We start from the raw sequence: 12,401 nt of genomic DNA on the forward strand, positions 1-12,401 counted from the left end.
CCAAAATAGTAGTAAACTCACAGAATGGTTTCCCCATGTAGTAAATTAACCTGTCTGAGATTTATATTATTTATTTATTAATAAGCTATTATAATATACATATGCAGTATTATTATATTATATCATTATCTTCTAATATGTATTACATGTTATAAGTAATATTATTTATTATTTTGTTATTTAATCTTGTTCAAATGTAGGCTCTTTATATAATGTTTTTTTTCAGCCTTCTAAAAGGAAAACATTGATTCTAAGTAAGTTAGCCAGGTCTCCTTGAGAAACAGAGAGAAACTTGTATCCATAAAGATTTCACCTATCTTACAGCTCTCTTCCAGGTACCTTTAGAAGGCAACTCATTCAGTCCTATTTACCTCCAGTACAGTAGGGTCAGTGCAAACAACCAGCTTAGTCAAGAAACCTAGCTTTTAGATGGCTGAAGTTATGTGTGATGAATCCTTTCCCAACTTGAAATGCAGATTTTTCTTCTCCTCCTCCTGTAGTACTTACTTGTGGAAGTGTATAAGGTGAGGTTGAGAATGAGGATGCTGTGTTTGAAAACATTTCATGTTTATTTGACAGCATTCATATCAGGGGTTTGTTGGTTTTTAAAGAAATATCACAAATTATCAACAACATGTCAAAAGAATACAGAACAGCTGTATTTTCAACAGAGAAAAGGCAGAAAACTTACCATGTCAGAAACAATAAATCAATTTGCAGATCTGTGTTGTTATTAACACTTGTATCTACAGACCCACACCAACTGCAGGGAGCCACACTGAACCTATATGAAAGCATAATAGCATTGTACAGTTCAGACACTTCTCTTTTAAGTGGATATACTTATGATTAGATGAATGATTTCTTAACTAAGAAGTTTCTTGCCACTAGAGGGCTCAAAATTGCTCTGTGATTTTATGTATGAATGCATGCATAAACATATAGATACATACAGACAGAATGTATGATATGTGTACATCATTCATATGCATGTTTTACTTGTGTGTACACATGCATAAACACACATATATGCACATACATATATACACATTTGTATTTTAATAGATGATCTATTTTTCTTTTATTTTAAAGACTTTGAACATTTAAATGCAATTAAAATCTTTAAAGATTTTTTAATATAACTTTGCAATTCACCACATAAAGGTGAAATGTTTCTTTAATTTCATAAAATAATTACAATTTTTAAATTTCTTCTCAGGTGGCCAGATTTACACAGAATGTTCATCAAACTGAATAGTGAAAACAATCACAGCAAAATACAGTTTAAACTTCCATGACCAATGCCTGCTTTCACCTTATGTTTTATTAAGATATCTAGACAACACTGAATAACATGGGCATAGTTCATTTTTTCATAAGTGGCTTTCCACAGAATGTAATGCAGTGTTGCAGAATCTATCACACCAAGAATTTTTGTTTGATTATATGACATATTCTCCTGGGAAATCTTAGAGGCTTTAAATAAATAAAATGTTCCTGGAAAGCTGACTGTTTTCTTTCACTAATGTGACAACTGTAATGAAGAGAGAAATGGCTTTCAACCGTTTTTATGTAATGCATAATCTTTGGAGGTAGTGCAACCCAGTTCCTCCACAGTATGATGATATAATAATGAATAATTTACCCATGCAGTCCAAAAGATAATTAACATAATATTTTCAGTCAGACTTGACATATACAAAAGTTTGAGGTATCAATATTTTCTAAATGTCAGCAAAGTTTTATTCATCTAAGTATAAGAAATCTGCTCACGAAACCAATATTTCAGGAACAATGAAGTTTCAGATTATCATGATTAACAATAATGTATGTTGTTGTAGAAATAGGAACACAGACACCAAAATGTTTTGCAGACATTTATTGCTGTACATAATAGTCAATTTTGAATAGAGTTTCTTTGGAATTTTTTCCTGTATAGACAATTGTGGAAAAGCACAAGAAAACAGAAGATGTTCTTTCTGCAGCACTTCAGTATTTTGTTTGTGAAAAATTGTATTGAATATGATCATGTATATGAATAAAGACTACTCAAGTGAATGAGCATTTGCATAACTGAACCAAATCTTTCAGACTTTGATACAGAATAGTATCTTTGAATTTGGCTGGACTACATGTGATTACTGCCTACATTATCACTAGTACAGTTAGATACTAACAGTTGAATAAAGCTTTAACATAATCATTTTCTAGCATCATCATCTCATGTGTGTTTTCTTAAATTGTTAAAAGTCCTACCAGATGTTTCACCTTCATAAAATGGCAAATTCTTCAAAAAGCACAATAAATTATTGGGGGGGGCGGGAAGTTTAGACTAAATAGTAAAGTAGGCTGGAAATACAATTCTATCGCCATGTACGCTTAGCTAAACTTTAAAAGTACAGCTTATTATAGTCCCATTTTGTTAACTCTTTTACTTTAAAATGAAAAATATGTACAACTAAGCCAAGATATTTTTACTTTAAGAATTTTAACCCTTGCATGTTTGCCTTAAAAATTTAGCTTTACTGATTGTGCACGGTGTTAGACTAGAACTATACTGTTTTAATAAAAAATTATCATCTTTTGTGTACTTTTTCTCATGTGTAACGCATTCTTAATTTACCAGTCTGTTATTGGAACTTGGAAAACAATCTGGCACATTGGATGACAGATATTAAAAGTGGCTTTGTTACTGGTAGACAGGGTTGGCTGGCATATTCATCACATCACCTTTGGTTCCAGGAGTAAATCATCCTGAAATCAATAAAGTAGACTGGAAAGTATTGAAACTACTTTTACTGGACTAAAATTATAAGTTTTATAATTTTGAAACACATTTCCATAACTGGAAGATCCATTTCCTTAACCACAGCCCACTGAAGTCAATGAAATTATACCTGGAGCAAGGTTCTATCCAGATGGAGTTAGCTGTTCCATTAGGATCCTAAGAAAAAACATCCTTATTGTATCACACTATTGTACAAATTAGCTCTAGTGATTTCACATTTATATAATTATCCTCAATATAAGAAGGACATCAAACTATTAGAGTGTGTCCAGAGGAGGGTGACCAAGATGGTGAAAGGCCTCAAGGGCAAGACTTATAAGGAGTGGCTGAGGTCACGTGGCTGAGGTTCTGTTTGGAGCAGAGAAGGCTGAGGGGTGACTTCATTGCAGTCTACAACTTCCACAAGGGGGGCAGCAGAGCGGGAGGTGCTGATCTCCTCTCTCTGGTGACCAACGATAGGACACGAGGAAATGGAATGAAGCTGCATCAGGGAAAGTTCAGACTGGACATTAGGAAAAAGTTCTTTACTGCGAGGGTGGTCAGTCACTGGAAGAGGCTCCCCAGGGAAGTGGTCACAGCACCAAGCCTGTCAGCATTCAAGGAGTGTCTGGATGACTCTCTTAGTCATATGGTTTAGCTTTAGGTAGACCTGCGAGGAGTAGGGAGTTGGACTCGATGATCCTTATGGGTCCCTACCAACTGAAGATATTCTATGATTCTATTTCTGTAATCCTCCCATGAGAGCTGGCCACTCTTGAAAGAAATAAGACTTAACTGACCACATTAGCTACATCTGCAATTTTTTTGATAGTTGATACATCATCACTACCTTACATCTCAGCATCCTTTATAGAGGAAAAGCAAATCTGAGTTAATGTTGTATAAATATTTATTAATAACAATAATAACATGAAAATAGCAGGGATTTTCTCAAAAATCCTACCTGCCACAAGATTTGTACTCGGTACAAGGAATGGCAAATATGAAATTTCTTATAAGAGTGAGGATTAGAACTCTTAACTAAATAGGTGATATTTTTACCATCTTCAAATGAAGTAAGAAACAATGTTATATTGCCAGTGTTTTACACTACTTTTTGCAGTAGTTATGTTAATTCAGTGTATTTTACAATTAACTCGTGCAACTTTTCAGCTCCAGGGATTACAGCTGAATAGGTTGTTTGTAATCAGTTTTATCTACAGGCCTATATCAGTGTATAGAGAAATCCCTAGAAATAGATTTTAGAGTAATACATATTTCAGTGCATAAAATGGAAAAAATGAAGTAATATTACACTGCCTTGATGACAAGTTTCAAAGTCTGTTTGAGTATTTATTGTTCTTTCAATACGTATGTATATGCTAAGGATTTTCTCTTCTTTGTAATCATATCAGCAAAAAAATAAATTATGCTGTGCTATATCCTTGTATTTGCTATACGCAATTTATGGGAACTTTGTTTCTATGGCTATTGAATTTCAACAGAACTGAATATGTCTCATTATTTGGAGAAAATAAATGCTGTACAACTCATTAAATCTAGATGAGGTGAATATATTCTAATTCTACTTTGTAGTCTATATTATCCAGGAAGCATTTAGTCCATCAAACTTTAGGCATTTTATTAGGTAAAATAGCCAGTTGCCATATGCTTTCTCTTTCACCAGTGGAGAAAGTACTCATTATTGTTGTCTTTGCTTAGGCAGAGCTCCTTAATGTGGTTTATTTCAGATATCATTTGATATACACAAAGATGGAAGAGGCAAGGATGGAAGACATGGAATTTTAGCTTCAGTACATTATTTTTAATCTGTTGGCAACAATGAGCTTTCAGGTGGAATGGGATATTATAATTTTAATGAACTTTTTCTTAATTGGACAATATTTGGTTTTTAATCTCTACATAATATCTACATAACAATATAATCTCACAAGTGAATGGCAGTCATATAGTATTTCTGTGTCTGTCACATCATTCTTCTAAAACATGAAATTTTCTTCTATTTTCTATATTACAAAAGTGCATTACAGATGTGAAGCTTGCCAAGACTTTCTAGTATAAACATGCCATTTTTAGCCCAGTGGCTGTTGTTACTCTATGGTTCTCTTTATCCATGAACGTGTTCAGTAATATGACTGCCATGACAGCCTATTGAGTTAAGAAATGCCAGGCATTAACCAAACTTAACTGGCTACACTGGCAAATACAAGCTATCAGACTGAACGCAGCTTTTTATAAACTTTATTTTAAAAAAAAACATGTCAAATAGGGGGTTTAAGGGATTAAACCCCTTTCTTACATACACATACAAAGATTAGAGTTCATTTCCATTTTAAATACTTACTAACAGGCCTACCAAGTGGGGTAAACATGTAGGACAAGATCCCGGGGCTCAGGATTACAGAGATCTAACAGCAGTCAACCCAAAGCAATGACAGCATGTGACAGAGGCAGGAGGTCGACTTATAAATACCTTTGTCGTGAGCCATGATGAATCTGTAAGCTTTGTTGCTAATACGCACAATGATCTTGTTTCTGGTTTTTTGTGATTTGTACTTTTTTATGGGCATTCATCTCACTTGCAATGACTCAGTTCTGCAGTAATTTTATTTTTACTGTTTCAACATATGAATTTTTCTGTTCTAGAGCAAACAGCTTAAACCTCTAAATGAAAATAAGAACAACAAGAAGAATGCAAATATTTATAATTTTTGAAACAGTAGTCTTCCTACATGGCTAAAATATTACAAACAAAATACTCCACAGAAAATTTACAGGAAACATAATCAGGCTTTTTTTATATATATAACGTGTAACTTTCTATAACATCATATTTATATCTGTTTATTGTCAACATAAACAATGGCTATGTAAAGGTTTTCACCTTAACTTGTGAGTTTTAATTATTGGAAAGTATATCTTCAGTTTTCACTTTTGTAACTGCCAAATTTTAAATTATATACCAGCTGTTACTTTGTTTATATATAATTTATTAGAAATGATAAAATTCCTAAACACTCTTTATATACATTCCTATTACATATCCCTAAATATTTCTGTGCAAAATTCATTCAAATTGTCCATCACTAGAATATGAAGAGAATCCCTCTTATTGCATGAATGCTTTGCAGTTTATGTTAATATCTTTTATATAGTTTCCTTCCTCCCTCCACTACTTTTTCCCTTAAGTATTTTGTATTGAATGACTTAAAACCCCTTGAAGTCAATAGAACTGGTTTCATCCAGTCGGTCCATGAACTTCTATCTTCTATCTGAAGAGTCTAAAAAAAAAAAAAAAGTTTCTAAACCTAATATATGTATGTGAAACATTTAAAGAAATTCATAACTTCTCTGAAAAAAAATGTTTAAAAGTCCACATATTCAGAAAGGTGATTAGGGCTTCAGTAGAAAGATTCCCATTGACTTATTGTACGTTTGGATGAGATTTGGTGGCCTAAATCTGCAACACTGAAGCAATGCGGCTCTCTCCCATTGAATTGGAAACAAATGAAGCATTAATTCAGCAAGGTAGACAAACGTATGTTTTATTTTGAGCATATGAGTTGTTCCATTCACTTTGGTTGAATTTACAGTTGTGCACCCACTTACAAACATATATAGCAATTTCATTGTGTAAGTCTTAGTGAAATGTAAATCAAAATCAGTTATATTTTGCAACTAGCATTAAAATAAGAAAGTAATTCTGTATCTTATAAGTGATTAAAGTAAAAATGGTCTCATATTTTGATACCTTTTCATGTTTCCAATGCTGCTTTCACTGAAACAAAATAACAAGATGAATAAACCCCAGAAGTAATTAATAATCTGCCACCACTTCCTTCTGGCTCAAAATGGTAACTAAATAATTTAGACTTGTACTACTGATGAGCTGTCTGTTTCAACCTCTCTACACTAAGGAATACCCTTTGTCTCAAATAGGCAGCATTATGTCTAATCCCCATGCTTTTTCTGGGGCCAGATAGCCTTTGTGTGCAGCTGACACACAGATACATGTTTTCATGGCAAACTCTGAGGATATGTGCCAAATCATTCTGGCCAATTTATCCTGGCACTAAGTTTTATATGTTTACCCTCCTCCACCAGGAGACTTTCAGATTCAGGGATATTTTGTAGTAATTGATTTCAAGCGGGTAGAAATATAAAGCACTGGAATCATTAATTTATGTTGGTGAAGTAAAATAATTTCTTCAAGAACAAACTCTAAGGTATTTGTTAAACTCTAGGCCAGAATCAGTTGAAGTTCCCAGTGTAACTTCGTATTTTTGAAGGTAATAACTATTGCCTAAAATCTCACTGTGCTGAAAATTAATTTGTAGTCTACTGGCATATGCATTTTTATATGCTAAACCTTTAAAAAGCATTTTTAAAGATCTCTAGATCTCTACTAGGAAATATTACTATTGCAATAATATTAGAGATATGACTTTTATTACCTTTCCATTGGCAAAAGACCTACTTTTATAATAGTATTATACTTGTAAAAATTACTTTTGCTGGAATAGTTTATTATTTGTGAAATTGATTACAAATTATACTGGAAAAAAGTAATTTTTGTTGGTAGTTTACAGTAGGAGAGTTTACTAGTATAATTTTACTAGGATATATTTGCCTTTCATGATCTCAAGTAGTATACATTTTGGCAGTGACCAAAATGAGCAGAGTAACTCACCTTTTGCTACATAATTTAATATAAATCATGGCTAGCACAGAAAAATCAGTACCTTTGTCTTCATTGCCTCATTCTTGTTTTTCCTTTGTCCCCTGTGCAACATGTATACTTGCTTCCTTTCCATCCTTTTCCAGCAAGATTTCTGATCTTCTCCATTAAAATAACTCTCATTTGTCAGCTGAACTATAGCAAACTTCAGGCTTCAAAAATCCTGAATAAGATCCTATATTGCAAGACTACATTTAAAAGTACGACCTGTTTTTACTAGTTTTAATGTATGAGAACAACCAAGACTGTATTAGACTCCTTGAGAACATGACTGAGCTCTAGCAGAGACGTTCTTATGACCACTTAGGGGGTGCTGCATTGTTCCAGGTCTTTTGGTTCACAGGAAGGGGACCACGCTTGACAACAGAACCAAATAAACTAATTTTGCTATTAATGTCTCTTTTTTCATATTTCTTTTATCCTAAAGTGGCAAAATTTCAAACACGTAAGACAGTTAGTGGTGGGTGGGCAAAATGAGACATAATAGTGATACTGCCAGAGCAATTATAATAACAGAGATTGGAAACAGGTATGCTGATTCCTTGAAAAATACCCTGTTCAGTGTTAGAGGAGTACATCCTGAAGCATCTGGAGTGATAGCTGGCTGAATTCAGTTAGTGGAAGAGATGCTTCACTGATGTTCTTTTGTAAGACAGTGCTAAGAGGTACACAATCAGTAATACCATAAACTGACATAAGTTACACAAGGTGATTCTGCTGTTTCTCACATACTGTGTTACATCATTGTTTCATTACAATGGAATTACTCCTAGTTTTTACTGGTTTAAATCCTTGAATTATCTATTTTCCTATTAAAAAAAGAAAACCACGAAAACCCCCACACCCCCACCGAAAACCCCCAGAAAATACTACTATTATTGGAAGGCAGTTGAAATCAAGTCTTCAATTTCTTCCATTCTGAAAAATAAAAGGTCTTTAAATTACTGTACAGAAATATCACCATGGAGATGCCTTTTTGGGGTAAGTGTGTAGCCACTGGAGTTTCATGGATCATGCCCTGATCCATGTAGTCAGTTCCTTGGGAGGGATGAAAAATGATATTGTCCTGAGGCTACCTTGTTTTTACACTGAGATCTGGATAGGTCCTCAGGTAACCCCAAGATATAAAGAACACAAGAACGGCTTATAAATCTGATCTACAGATTCGGTAATGAAGAACTGGGAACAATTCAGTTCTGTGTTTCTGAAGAAAAGTCCAAAAAAGCCTTTGCAAATTTTGATGAATATTGGGGGAATAGGAGGAGGCAGGTGATCCCCCTGCCGAGACAGCAGAAATGGACATTGATTTCCTACGCACACTCTCTCCTTCTACCACTAGAAAGGGAGTTTTGGCCAATATATTCATGTTATGATAAATAGTGTGGTCAAATTATCACTGATTTGAAGTTACCATCCTCAGTTTACTGGAAAAAGAAAGCTACTACACAGTAATGGTCTACAATATGAAAGGGTTTAGCAGTGGTCCGTGCTCTTTTCTGTGAAGAGTGCAACTATAAACACTTGGCTTTTAGTTTGGCAATGCATATAATATAGGTTTAGATAATAAAAGGAATATAAATATGGGAAAATAGATAATCAGGTCACTTTCTGTCTAATACGTGTTTAGCTTTTTTTTCCCAACCCTGCGTTTGATATTCCTGAGATTAATATTGCTTTGATCTTGGAGAAGTTCCACTGAAACTTAGAATTTTTACTGGTGAACAATTTCTGCAGTATTTAAACAAGCAACAATGGGATAATTTAATCAATAGTAATAATAGTTTAACTGACAGATTATTGGAGGGAAAAAGTTTCACAAACGGAAGGTGGAAGTTAATGACTCGAAAGAGACTTCTGAGTTCATCACTAACTGTAATTTTAATGGAGCCAAAATTTATCAGGAATCACAGCAATTGTTCAGTAATGAAAAACTGCCAATAGTAGTGGCATCTTTTTGGACAAAGACTGTATCTGTTTTCTTTTACCTAGCCAGAATGTTTAAGAGGTATCGTTTTTCATCTAATGATTATTGGGCTCTGTTGTATTTCCCATATGGGGAAAAACAAACTGTTCATTCTGTTAGCCAGAGGAGAAATATCCATCACCTCTGCAAGAAACAGGAGGTTGAGTCTTTTTCCACAAAGTGGACTTTATCAGATTAGGTGATGTTTACTAGCACTTTGCCTGAGTTATTTTGCAGATTTCTATTTGTTAAAATATATGCTTAATTGCTTTGGTTTGTGCCTCTTCTTAATCCCTTTCATTTCTGAGCACAGCTCTCATGCCTGTGGGAGAGATTAGCTTGAACGCTACCATCCACACCTCCACCAGCCAAGAGTGTTTTTAGAAATAAGGCTGGAAAATTGAATTTGCATTCCATGCTATCACTGAACTAACTTTTACTGAAGTTATAGAATACATTAGCTGGTAGGACATGGCTGAACGAAACAGAAAAGGAATCAAGATCCCACAACAGCTTGAACAACCTCTGGTTAGATATGCCAGTCTAGAGCTGGCTGAAAACGAAAAGCTGAGCAACAGATTAAAGATTTGGAAAAAGAGGAAAACTCTGCTGATAAAGACTTTTTTATTTTTCCATTGGTCCTTTCTCCATAGAAGTCACAACAGAGTGGGAGCAAGGTTGTACTACAGGCCTCCACAACTATTTTCACTTGTGCTTCAGCCCATGAACAATGCAGGAGGTTGATGTACTGCAGGGCAGTGTCCTAGGTTGCTTGCATTTTGCTAAAAGCTATTTCATTGCCCCCCACCCATGACAAAAACACAGCTTGCTTTAAACTCCCCGGACCTCTACCACTAGAGGGCTGCACTTTATGCAATATGCCCCCCTAGACCTCAATTATTACTGCTCCAAGCAGTGAAATAAGGAGAAATAACCATATTCTAAAGCACAGCTGTAATAATTAATACTTTTACTAATATTAAATCAGTATTTGTTGAAATGTTTTTTATATGCAGCTATTTGCTTAGTTCAGTAGAACTGCTACTAAGAAACTAGATGAGAGGCTAGTTATATAGCTTTAGCTAAATTCTTCAAAGACGAACCTGTCTATTAAACTATAAAAACCCTACTTATAGGTACCAGAAAAGTTGAAAAAGCTTGTCGTAGTGGGACAGGGAGATAACGTTATCGGGAAATTATTAAACAAAAGGCATTCTGTCGAGACAAGGGGAGGCACTTGTGAAACAGCTGTTAGTAAAGACACAGACTAACGCAGGACAGACATCTGCTGAGTCTGAGGAAATTAGGTTTCAGGATTACCACTTTTTCCTCTAAGCTCATGGAAGATAGATACACAACATACACGCCGCTTATCGCGTTAAAACCCTTTTTTATTCTACACTTCAATATTCCTGTTGTTAGGATGAAACAATACTTTTGTTTAAAGAATGCAATCAAGTAAATGTTTTATAAGCTAATTGGAGCTCCCAAAGGGGAGACTTGCAGGTGCTGAATCCAATCAGATCTGCCACGTAATTAAAATTGGTGCAGGGGGCACAGTAAAACAGATGTGGTCTTAAAACAAGAGAATTGTTTGATTCAATGTTACTACAGATGAATGGGACATATTCAGTGAGATAAAGGGAGCAGTGTTATAATTTATCCAGTTCCACTGTGGAAATTGACTCAAGATGGCTTCATTTGAACATTGTGGGGTTTTTATTTTTGTCTTTAAAATTTTCTATAAGTCATTTGCTTAGTTTACAAATAAAAAGAGGCCTCTTAGGACTGATGACCCTACAAACTGGACCTGAGATTTTCAAGTCACGCTGTGCTCTTTCTGGCTCAAATACTAATTAAAATTCTTCAACTGGAACTTAGTAAAGGAAATGGAAGAGCTAGAACCAGTCCCCAGCTTGCTGTACCATAATTGTGTCAGCAACTGCCAAAATAACAGAAGCCTAAAATTTTATTTCGGTTGGTAAACTAAGCAATTATGAGTCAGAGTATCTTAGATACAAAGGGTATACGATGAGTAAGAAAGTTCCATTTTTATACAATCATTTTTCTGACCATATATGCTATCAAATTGCTACTGAATCCGCCACATCTATTTCATCTGCCTGTGAGGAGGCTAGATATCGCGTTCCTGGGACACGATTCCCAAAGAAGCCATTGAAAGTTTCCTGTGTACAGTGCTGGATCGGGTTCTTGATTTGTGAATGCTTTAGGGCAGGAGCCTGTTTAGATGTTAACAAGTGTCCACATTTTAATATCCTATAATGCATTATGTATCTGGCTTATAATTTATAAGTAGAGGTGATGTGCTGCATTATACATTATACATGAAATTTGTATTTTAAGTACTAAAAATTGTTTGGGACAGTATTAATGATGATTACCAAAACTAAGGCCGAGTCTCCCAGGGAGCTTAGAATGGAAATTGGATTTCATCCACAAACAGCCAGGTTTTAAGCTTGCATAGTAAGAGGAATCAAGTCAGCAGCCATTCCACACGCATACATATCAATATGAATTTAGCACAGAGCACAGTCCAATGCAGTAAACACACATTTCTAAATTCTGTACAGAATTGATGCTCTAGTACTGACCACTACCATTACAGTTAGATTGGTTTGAGAAAATTTTTCAAAGGCAATGAGTCAATTAAATAGCAGAGTCGAGTACAAATGCTTTTATAGTACGTAGACACCCCCCCGAGCCCTCCCACCCCCGCCCCCTGCACCTTACAATGTTTTAAGCTTCAACCTGATAATTTGAGATTTTCAAGCAGAAATAACCTTCGTCGCAGTGAAACATCTTTGAATTTTCTACGAAATATTTACATAAGAAATGCCGCTCTGTGTCACATAGCTCCAGCTAGCCCGGCTGTCACAGGATAAAAATAATAT

Source organism: Platalea leucorodia (assembly GCF_965183815.1).
Source record: "Platalea leucorodia genome assembly, chromosome: 7".
Classification (NCBI taxonomy): Eukaryota; Metazoa; Chordata; class Aves; order Pelecaniformes; family Threskiornithidae; genus Platalea; species Platalea leucorodia.